The sequence below is a fragment of the Lathyrus oleraceus genome, chromosome 5 (genome assembly GCF_024323335.1).
Source record: "Lathyrus oleraceus cultivar Zhongwan6 chromosome 5, CAAS_Psat_ZW6_1.0, whole genome shotgun sequence".
Classification (NCBI taxonomy): domain Eukaryota; kingdom Viridiplantae; phylum Streptophyta; class Magnoliopsida; order Fabales; family Fabaceae; genus Lathyrus; species Lathyrus oleraceus.
The window spans coordinates 102,248,691-102,260,677 of record NC_066583.1 but is presented as its reverse complement, the minus strand read 5'-3'; the positions used below and the strand labels follow the sequence as shown (position 1 = coordinate 102,260,677).

At 32.9% G+C, this 11,987-nt stretch overlaps 1 pseudogene; it reads left to right on the top strand.

Annotated features, from left to right (window-relative positions):
* The first annotated feature begins 10,561 nt into the window (after positions 1 to 10,561).
* LOC127079020 (NDR1/HIN1-like protein 6) lies at positions 10,562 to 11,336 on the top strand (annotated as a pseudogene).
* The last annotated feature ends 651 nt before the right edge of the window (positions 11,337 to 11,987 follow it).

Here is an 11,987-nt window from a genome sequence, read left to right as displayed (position 1 = left end):
ATCATGATAACTATCTTGCTTCTCCTCATGTTTTATCATCTTAGGTTCATCAATCCTTAATTTGATGAACTTGAGTATGTCTTGGTGAAGATAACCTGCACCATGAAATACAATACCTTTTCCGACCTTCTCGAATCGAAAACATTAGTAATAATCAACACACTTTTACCAATTAAAAGAAATACCAAAAGTTAACCTCATTGGTAACACAATCCATCTTGCTTGCACATAGTCAAAACAACAAGGAGATGTCACTCGTATTATGCCTTGAGCCTCTATAAATGAGATCTCATACTCTCTTCATAGACTCAAGACATCTATCGGCAAGATCAACAAATAGTGTTAGGTACCCAATCTTTATTGGGTCCTTTGTGATTAATGAAACCTTGGTTTCATTTAGGCAACCATTTAAAGGACACTTTAGGAACAAAAAATCTCATAAATTTGCACTTTGCAATAATGTGACCCTTTTTGCAACAATAATGACAATACAAGTTATGATGAGATGTGCTTTTTCTAGTGGACTCCTTTTTGGAAAATTTATGCTTCTTATATGAATGGTTTAAAGACCTTTCATACTTTGGTGGATCAATAGCAAATGCAATCTTTGATGGTAAGGCTTTGTCTAATTTGATTTGAAGATCATTTATCTCTTTTTGCCAATCATGACAAGATTCACAACCAAACCTAGAAGGGTTTTTATCCTTATTCTTATCACTTTGAATATCTATCATAGATATCTTAATAGCTGCTAACTTCCTTTTGGATTCTAACACTTTCACTTCTAAGTGTAAAAAGACTTTTTTGTGAAGCTAATTTGTTAAAGGAATTTAAGGCCTCTCTATGAAGATCTTCAAAAAAAAAATTGTAATTGAAGATAAGATAAGTCATTAATAATTTCAAGCTTAGAAATACTTACATGTTTCTTCTTATTTCTATTCACCATAAGGAAAATTCAGGCCATCCCACACTCGAAGTAGAGCGTTCATCACTTGAGGAATCACTTGTACTCTCTCAAGCAACATATACTCTTCTAGACTTGCTAGATCTCTTGGGATGGCCTTTCTCTTTGTCTTTCTTAATCTTAAGACATTTTGGTCTATGCAGACCAAATTCTCCATAATTATAACAAGAACTTCTAAGTTTACCTTTCTTGTTCTCATCTTCCCTTGAGGATTTTGCTACCCTTCTAAACATGGTTAATTTAAGTGCTTGACTATGCTCTTCCTTATGTACCTTTGGTATCTTTTTACAAACAATCTCATGACCTCATCATCTGAGTTCTTGTCATCCCATAATTCACAATCACTTTGCTATATATATATATATATATATATATATATATATATATATATATATATATATATATATATATATATATATATATATATATATATATATATATATATATATATATATATTATATATATATATATATATATATATATATATATATATAAGGGCTTTGAGCTTGAAGTCTTTAGAGCAATAGACTTCTTCTCTTCAACCTTGTCTTTTCCTTTCTCCTTCTTTACCATCTTCTCATGCTCTTTTTCATGTTTATCTAAGAAAGAGAGTTCTTGCTCGTGTTCTTCCAATTTTCCAAACAAAGTAGCGAGATCAAGTACTTTAAGATCATTCGCCTCTTTGATTACGGTGACCTTGGGTTTCCATTCCCTATTAAGACATATAAAAACCTTATTAGTAGAAATATAATTGGAAATAGGTTTACCTAAAGAATTCAACCAATTAATAAGATGTGTGAACCTCTTTTGCATTTCGGAAATGGTTTCACCATGCTTCAACGGAAGAGTTCAAACTTTTGATTCATTGTGTTAATCCTAGCTTGTTTGACCTTGTTAGTTCCCTCATGGTACAATGTTCAAGGTACAATGTTCTTTAATTTGGTTATGGAATTCTAGATTCATGCCAAGACCTCAGTTTTCCAGATTACTTCTTTCGTTTTTGGAAAGAAGATTGTTATTATTGAGACACTGATTGTAAAACTCATCAGACATGATGGGTCTGGAATATTATGAAATCAGATGGTTGAAAGGAAGTCTTATCTAATTGAGATTTCAAAAGTAATTTTCACTTTTGGAATTAACTCCAACAAGATCAAGGATCTTCTACCTCTTCTGAGAATTTGAGCTAGAATTCTTCAAGGATGTGTTCATCACAGAAAGTCAACAAATTCTTCAGACTATATAAATGATAACCAACAATATATTCTCTACTATATTGCTATTGAAAAGAAGGTGAAACTACATGCACTTCTTTTTCAATACTTATAGGACATTGTGAAAGAAACCAGAAATGGTAGCAAGAAGATTAGAAATTGGATTCCCCTTGGAAGGCTAACTTCAGATATTCTGATGAAGAGTAGGCTGATTGACTCTCTAAAAGAAGCTCAGATCACCAAAGGGTTGGAATCTCATGTTGGGAAGATGTTTAATTCCAAAAGTTTGAAGAAAGGCATTATTTCTGAACTGAAAAGCGAAAATGCTGAACTTCCCAACGAAGATATCTCCAACTGAAGGATTCCTTTAGAAAACTTTCCAATCTTCTCAAAGACAAGTCCTCTGGATGTTGTGATAAGTTATCTTGATAGCTGTCAAGCAAGTGCTGTGATCACAACTTCTGAAACTCCTTCTAAGAAGAAGATGATGATTTTTAAGAAGCACTCTGAGAGGATGGCTAAGAATTTCAAGGCTTCTAGTTCCGCTAGGAGGGCTCTGGAAAATTCTGCCGAAGAACCCAATGTTGTTGTTGTTTCTCCTTCTGCTTGAAATAACCCTTGTAAGCTTACTTCTTCTAAAGCTCATAGTCATCCTTTCCATCTACCACTCTCATTTCACTTACCCCCAATCCACATAATTTTGAGGAAGTTTACTTTGGACCTCATACTTTTAAATAACTTCACTTCTAAACTACCTCTACTCCCCAAACTACTAATCCAAAAGTTACCATTCCACTACCCTCATCATCACCTTCTGATATCCTTACATACACTATCGTACCAACACCTCAACCAAAAAACCCTCCCTCACCAACACTTTATGAAAACCCACAACCAGAAATCACCACTCACTATGAACTTCATGACTCTGATTCTGAGTCAGATGTTGAGTTGATTTCCATCCCTGACAGAACCCCTCATCTTTATTTTGACCAAACATCCTTTGAAACCAACATCCTTCCCACACCTTTGGATGAATTGTTTCTACAGTTTGAGAGTGGGGTTGTTGCCATACTGGACATTCTCACTGAAGTTTGCACTTCTAATGCAAACCTCTTTGAAGTGTGTACTTGTTGTAACAACTTCAAAAGATGGATTGAATTCAACTCTAGGGAGTTGGAATTTATGTTCCTAAAATATGCTCAAAGGAACTTCCATTCCAGATTCTCTGGTATTGTTGAACCCTTGCTTCAAAAGGTTCCCTCAACACTTCCTCTTCCTGCACCATAAGTGATTCCTCCTCCTCCACTTGAACAGATGACTCTGGCTACTTATGAGAAAACTCTTGAAGTTGGAAGTGGTTCTGGAGTTAAGAAGATTTTGGTTTCTGAGGAAAGTATTTTAAAAACTTTAGAAGAGGCAAAGAATTATACGGTTAGAGAAAAGGCTGAACAAATAGGATGAAATGTTCAAGACTCAAGTTGGAACAAACACCAAGATTGAAGGGATGTTTCATTCTATCTTATCAAGACTTCCAGCCCCTTCTTAAAACCCTAGTGTTTTTAAAACCTTGTTATTTTCTAAGTTTAAATCTTTATCATTTTTGTACTTCATGATTATTTTAATGAAATGAAAATTCTGTTGGTTTTACTTTGTCTTTATTCTTTGTTTTTTATTGATGACAAAGAGGGAGAAGAGTCATTGGTCTTTATTTACCTAATTCTGACTCTAATACCCAAACATGTCTTTAACATTATTTTTGACATTGGTAACTTTCTGGGAACTTTGAATAAGTTCATCATGTTAACCAAGTTTTTCAGGAGTTAAGACATTTATCTAAGTGTATTAACCAAGCTGATTTGATTTCAAGTTAACCAGACATATACATGTTTTAAACTCTGTTCAAGTATACCAGGTGTATACAAGTTCTGAACCAGGCGTATACAAGTTTTGATAACGACCATGCATATGAAAGCTCTGACAAATCATGCTCTGAGACAAGGATGATGACCTGACTTTTTAAGACTCAAAGCAAATCCATTTCTGAATTAAAATACTTATCTAACTATGCTTCTGTATTATGGGAAGTTATATCTTTCATAGTATCCAGGCTTCTGCATTATAGGAAGTTATTTCTTTCATGCTGATTGAAACATTTTATATGTGTGAAGATTATTTTAAGTCTTAAATTCAGGGGGAGCTTGCAAACCTAACTCTGAAATTCTCAGCTAAAAAATAATTTTAATAGTATAAAATTCAGGGGGAGCTTACAAAACTCGCTCTGATGTTTTATATGATTAAACCTAGTAAAAATTGCTCATCAAAATATATGATTTTGTCATCATCAAAAAGGAGGAGATTATAAGAACAAGATTTGGTTCTGCATCTGGCTTTTAGTTTTAATGATAACAATACATTGTTTCTTAGAAAACAATTTTGTACCCTAATGGTTTTGTCTAGTGTGTAGCTTTTGCTAACAGGTTCTGATTCTGAAGATTTGGCGTGTGACATCATCAGATTTTGGACTCAACACACTCTGTCTCTGAAGAGATTCAAAAGTGCTTTACAAGATGATGTCACGTTCTAGAACGCTCTTAGACAACAGTTCTGATGAACGTTTGTGCTAAATCTTATGACTATGACTAAGATCCTATAAAGCTGTGTCAAGCCTTCAAGATTCTGCGCTCTCAAGTTTTGAAGACTCTGAAGAAAAAGATCTAAAGACTCTGAAAACCAGGTTCTGAGGAACTGTGTCAAGACTATGAAGACCAAGGTTATAAATATTCTCTCAACCATACTTTTGATCCTTCTAGACATACTCCAACATCATTTATTCAGAAGCCTCTAAATATTAGAAGATAATGTCAAAAGGTTTTGCATAAGGAAAATAATACATAGTACAATATCAAATATTCCTTCCACTACGCTGATTTTGTAGGCTAATGAATTTACTATTGTACCATTTTTCCTCCCATTATGCAAGCCGTTATGCAAGGCTACAATTATATTTTGGTATTCCAATTATACCCTCCAATGGATATTTTTATTGCCTATATAAAGGAGACTTAAAATATTTCCCAAGCTACTAGTTGCTATTGCTAATTTACATGAACATACACAACACTTTTTTTGAACTAAATATTATTGTGTATAGAAAATAGAAACACACATAGAGCTTTTGTTCGTTGTTGTGTGAGAAATTCATTGTACTTAATACTTGTGTTATTTTGCTTTCTTAGAAGCAATCTTGTAAACACATTCTTGTAATCTCATTTATTGAGTTGTATTCCTTGAGTGACTAGGGTTTAGTCAGATATACTCGAGAAGACATTGATGGGTAGTCTTTGTGTGTCTGTAATCAGTTTTGACTATAGTGGATTAAGTCCTTGTTGATAAGGAAAAATCACCTTGGCGGGTGGATTGGAGGTAACTTATTGAACAACAAACCAGTATAAAGATAATTGTGTTATTTTTTCTTGTTCGTGTTTACTGTTTAATTGTGTTGGGTTGAAAAAGCTTTCAATTTTAGAAACCTAATTCAACCCCCCCCCCCTTTCTTGTGTTTCTTGCCACCTTCAGTTCATGATTCTCCCAAAATTTATTCTCTTCATGTCTCTAGATATTTATCCACACTCCATCATTCCATCAAGCATATTAATATCATATTTACTTATGTGATTTATTTTGGAGTTTAGAGATGAAATATCTTTTTCCACGCCTGTAATGGTTGAGGCAAACATCTTTGTTTCCTTCTGAAACACATATATGGTATTCTTATGATCGTCTATTGTTAAGCACGTATATTCCCACTTATAGACTAGGAGCCTATATGATGTATAAAGATATTTTTCAGACAAGTCTTCACATTCAGACTCGTATCTCCCATAATAAGCCATCACAACGTTGGCAGTTTCTTCATCACTCTCATTATCAGAATCATACCAAGTGACGAAAAGTCCCTTTTTATATTTCTTTTGAAAGGTAATACATTCTTCTTTAATTTTTCCAAAGCCCTCACACTCAAAGAAATGAGTACCATTGTCACCATTGGGTTTATATTCACTCCTGCCTTTGATATGGGGTCCGAAGTCGAACCTCTTGTCTTTTACATTTAACCTCCACTTTCTTTTCATATATTTCAAGGAATTATTGAACTTTTTACTAAGGAGATCTATATCATCTAACAAGTTCTCGTTTATATCACGTTGACTCTCTTTAGTATTGGAAACAAAGGTTATCCCTTTCTCTTTCTTTTCATATTTTTTATTGATGTACATCTGAAAGGTTTGCATCGAAATAATGAGTTTATCAACCTTTATAGTACTCAAGTCCTGGACTTCTTCAATAGTAGTTACTTTCATACCAAACTTCTTAGGCGATGATTTGAGAATTTTTCTGGTCAGTTTTACTTCAGACATCTTTTCATCTAAGGTATAGGAAGTCTTGGCAATATCACACAATCTGATATGGAGATCACAGATAGATTCATCTTCGTTCATCCTTAAATTCTCAAACTTAGATGTAAGGAGCTGCAACCTTGACATAAAAACTTTGGAGGTGCATTCATGTGCAGTTTTGAGAATCTTCCATGCTTATTTAGCTAATGAACATGTATTGATTTACTTGAAAATGTTCTTGTCCATATCATTGAAGATAGTATTCCAAGCCTTGGAGTTTCCAAGAGCTTCCCCATCTTTAGCATCAGTCCATTCAACTTCTGGTTTTAAGCTAGCAATTTCATCTTCAGAAGTGAGCACTAAATGTTTCCATGCTTTTATCATAACTTTCCATGCTTTCTTGCCCATGAATTTTAGAAAGACCACCATCATACCCTTCCAATAATCATAACTTATTTCATCCAAGACATGTGGTTTGTTGATTGATCCTTCATCTTTAATTGTCTCAGTTTGAGTAGAATTTACCTTCCCTTGAGCTTACCCAACAGGCTGGGGTGCTTACTTCGATGTCAATTGAAATTATGTTCCTCAAGATACAGATGTAGAACACGATGTCCTAGACAACTGGTTTGATAAGATAAACCAGAACCTTTACTAATTAAGTTGTACAAGACGATGGAGCAGAAAAGCAATAAAGAACACATTAATTGGTAACCCAGTTCGTAGCAACAACACCTACGTCTAGAGGGTTGGCTTCCAACCCAAGAAAATAAATTAACTATTAGTAGCTTAGTACAATTAGTCTTACAAGCAACAACAAACCCTATATTTCTCAATGTCACTTTCCAACACTACCCAATGACTTTCTATTTAGGACACCTCCTAAATATGAGAACCCCTCTAACTTTCTCTCAATCACTAAACCCTAGTGATTGGTGTTTCACCTAATTATCAATGTTAAATATTACAACTCAACTAAACAACCCATTTATGCAAAGTTACTGGAAACATAGAGATGTACATAAAGATGTTGAATTTACAACTCAATTAGACAAACCTATAACTATGCCAAGTTACTGAAATATAGTGTTATGTACATAAAATAACAAGGACTCTTATAAACCATAGCACTCTAAAATCTTCAATGTGAGCTTGCTTTTCAACATAGGTTTGAACTCCTGATATAACATAATAACTCTGGACTTTTCTTCTTGGATATTAGCTTTAATTTCGTCCAGAATTAATGCAGAATCTATTGGATATTATCTGTTCCATAAATCTCTCCAACAAGATATGATTTGTCACAATTTAAATTCAAATTTAAATTCTCATTTATATCTGAATCAATCTTCGTCCAGTTGTCAAACAAATTACTTAATCATATTTCTAAACCAATTAACATTAAAAGTTGACCCAATCTTCGACCAGAAAGTCTTCCAAAACACAACAACAATTACCTGTTGCATAAGGCCCCGATAAAGTACCAACATGTTGTGACACCGTGTCTAACATGTATCCCTTTTGTACTTCATATAGCTTAAACAATCTAAATTAATCTTGAACACTTCGAACACTTCTCCATGTTGTTGTTTTTCAAAATGCAATCAAAGGGAACAATATATATATATATATATATATATATATATATATATATATATATATATATATATATATATATATATATATATATATATATATATATATATATATATATATATATATATATATATATATATATATATATATATATATATATATGGGGATCAACTTACTCTATTTAGAGTAAGTTTTTTTAACTTACTATAAATCATAGTCTTTGAATTGAATCTAATCTAATAGTTAATTAAGTAAAAAATCTAATTTATCTATTAGATTAGATTCAATTCAAAAACTATGATTTATGGTAAATTAAAAATATTTACTCTTAAAACAAATTGATCCCTAATATATATATATATATATATATATATATATATATATATATATATATATATATTCTCTCTTCCTTCCTAAAATAATGCAGGTTCAAATGTGATAACCAAGTATAAAGGAATTAGAAAGGAACGGTCTAATAATGCGATCTTAATTGGTATCTATAATGTCAAATCACTCGAATAATGTTTGTGATAACGGATCAAAATAGACTTTTAACTTGAGTGCTCCAGGCCCGGCCATGTACAAGTGCAGCATGTGCTGCATCACAGGGCCTCACATTTTAGAAGACCCCAAATTTTGAAATTTTCAATTTTTTTCATAAATATTAATAAAAATAATTAAAATATTATTAAAAAAAATGTTATGATAAAAAACTCAATACACACAAAAATTAAGATTGATAAAAACTCAAAATAATTATAATTAAATTTATTTTTAATTAATACATAATTGTATTTTTGATATAATTTTTTAATTTTTATAATTGTATTTTTAACAAAATTTGAATCTATTTTTGAAATTAGAACGGGACCTCCGATATGATTGGGTCGGTCCTGGAGTGCTTGTAACAAAGAAAAAATATCAACAATAGAGCAAGTTGAAAAATAATAGTGAATGAGAGTGATCAAAAGAGAATTGGAAAAAGATTGGAAAAAGAGATGAATTGCATATTCATAAGAAGTCTTTTTGGACCAAAGATTGAAGTCCAAAAAGATAAGTACTAGTTAGAGGATTTTATGTAGCCCCCTCTCATATGTATTCTACACCCTTATAATTTATAAAAAATAACAACTTTAACTTTCTCATTATTTATTTTTCCAAAATTTTAATTTTTTAAACATTGGTTAGTTTCAACGAAAATTCGGTATAAAATTCTATTGTTTATTAATAGAAAATTATGGGATTGTATCGAATATTACATCTAAAATGATAACTTTAGTAATTGTTTTTATGGTCTTTTTGGAAAATCCGCTATGTATTTGCATGTCCATCAAAATTCTGATGTTTATTTTCTTTAGTGGTCTTAAATGGACGAAAATGGGGTGGATTGAGCCCTGGAGGATTTTCTACGGTTGTGATATGTTTTATTAACATTCTTTTTCTTCTGAATTTTATAAAATTATGTAGGTCTATTATTAATTTATTTTATGTTATAATTGCTAGATATTATGTCATACTATAATTTTGTTTCCCAATTTTTTTATTCATTTCTTCACATGAATTACATAATTTATCATTGCATACATTGCATTTTTAAACACGGTTTATTAAAGTCAAATAATGGTCAATTTTTGTATTTTTTTAGCCAAACTTATTGTAATTTCTTAACTATTTTTAACATATGTATCTCAATTCACTTGCCATCTTAATTTAGTATTTCAAACCATTGCATTAGGAGATGAGTTCTTGCATTAGAAGTCTCTTTGAAAAAAAGGTCAAAACAAAGGTAACCAAAGTGGACTTGGGCATTAGAGTGCAAAGTTTGAATTTGTTCATTTCCAATCCATCTCTCCATTTCAAATATTTTTTACTTTTGTCATTATTTAGAATTTGAAATCAAATTAAAAATAATATGAGAAAAGTCCTTTTTTATTTATTCCTTATATTTTGCATCATTATTTATTCCATTTTTTACATCATAAAAAGACAAAAATAGTAAATTCATTTAGTACTTTTATCGTAACATCATCATTCAAGATAGGACTTCATCATCTTCATCTTCATGTCATACATAAACCAAGTCCAAACTTCCATAACCCTGCTCATGACTAAATAATCACATTTCCATCATCTAAATATATCATAAACCAACTTCAATTGTCCATGTTTCTAGAGCTGTCAATTTAGGGGGTCAATTAATTTAGGTCCCAACCCCCAAAATAAGGGGGCCTCAAAAAATTAAAGAATAGTAAGCCCTCAAATACATAGGCCCTAAATTTAGATCGGACCAAAATTTAAAAGAGGGCCATAAGGCCCCAAATAAAATAAAAAAACTTAATTTTGAAAAACAAAATAAAATAAATTCAAAAAATAAAAGAACTTTACTCTCTCTCCCTCCACCGACAGTATTATTTTCTCCCAAACAACCATGACAGATCGAGTATACCCCGACCGTCAAACCCACCACCACCGCCGCCAACGGTAACGGCGTATCCACTGCCAACCCATCTTTCCCAGCCACAAAGGACCAACTCTACGGTGCCTCTCGCCGAACCTACCGTCCTCAACCCCATCACCGCCGTACCCGTCGTCGCTGCTGCTGCACCTTCTTCTTCTACCTCCTCCTAATCATCCTCATCCTCCTCCTCATCATCGGCATCGCCGACACTGCTTTCTACCTAATCTACCGTCCCCACCGTCCTTCCTTCACTGTCACTTCCCTCAAACTCTCCTACCTCAACCTCACATCTTCCTCCACTCTCAACTCAAAATTCAACGTCAACATCACCGCCAAAAACCCCAACAAAGACATCACCTTCGTTTACCAACCCACCTCCATTCAAATTCTCTCCAACGAAATCGATGTCGGCGACGGAACAATCCCCTCTTTCAAACACGGCAAGAAGAACACCACTCTGCTAAAAGCTTCCATTCTGAGCAAAGGAGCACCACTAGAGAGCGACGCCGCCACAGAGTTGAAGAAGAACATGAAGAGCAAGAACGAGTTACCGTTGAAAGTGAAATTAGATACCAAAGTGAAGGCTAAATTGGGAAAATTGAAGACACCTAACGTCAGAATAAGAGTCTCTTGTGACGGAATCAGAGTCCATGTTCCCGTCGGTAAGAAACCGGTGGCGGTGGCGGAAGCTTTGCACAGAACATGAATTTGACGTCGGTGTAATTGGTTGACGGTGGTGGAATCTTTTAACAGAACATGAATGGAGTGATAAACTCAATGTCTAAATTTTGGGAATAAAATAAGGCCCCTCAATGGGGCCTAGAAAAATGCATTATATAAAGGGCCTAAAATTTTAGGGCCTAAAATAAATCTCAATGATAAGGGGCTTAATATATTGGGGCTTTAATAGGGCTTAATAATTGGGGCTTTTAAATATAGGGCTTATTTGACAGCTCTACATGTTTCAAACACTACAATATCATCACTATCATTCACACTCAATTTTCCATTTAAACAATATCATCATCATCATTCTAATACACTATATTCATACAAAAAGATTGCCATCATCCAAACATAAACCAAAATTAAAATCAATTTTTCTATTCATCCATATAATATCTTCACCATCATCTAAACCAACATAAGCCATGGTAAATCATCATCGTATATCACCGTCCCATCATTCAAGAAAAACAAACAAATGCAAAATAAGGGAAATGAACTAAAGTAAGCCGAAAATCAAAACTGAGTAAAAGTTTCAGCATTAGATAATGTCACCATCCACATCTGTAGCATTACACATAGCTCATACATACATGAATCACAAATTTTTTTGCACTCAATTCATCAAATG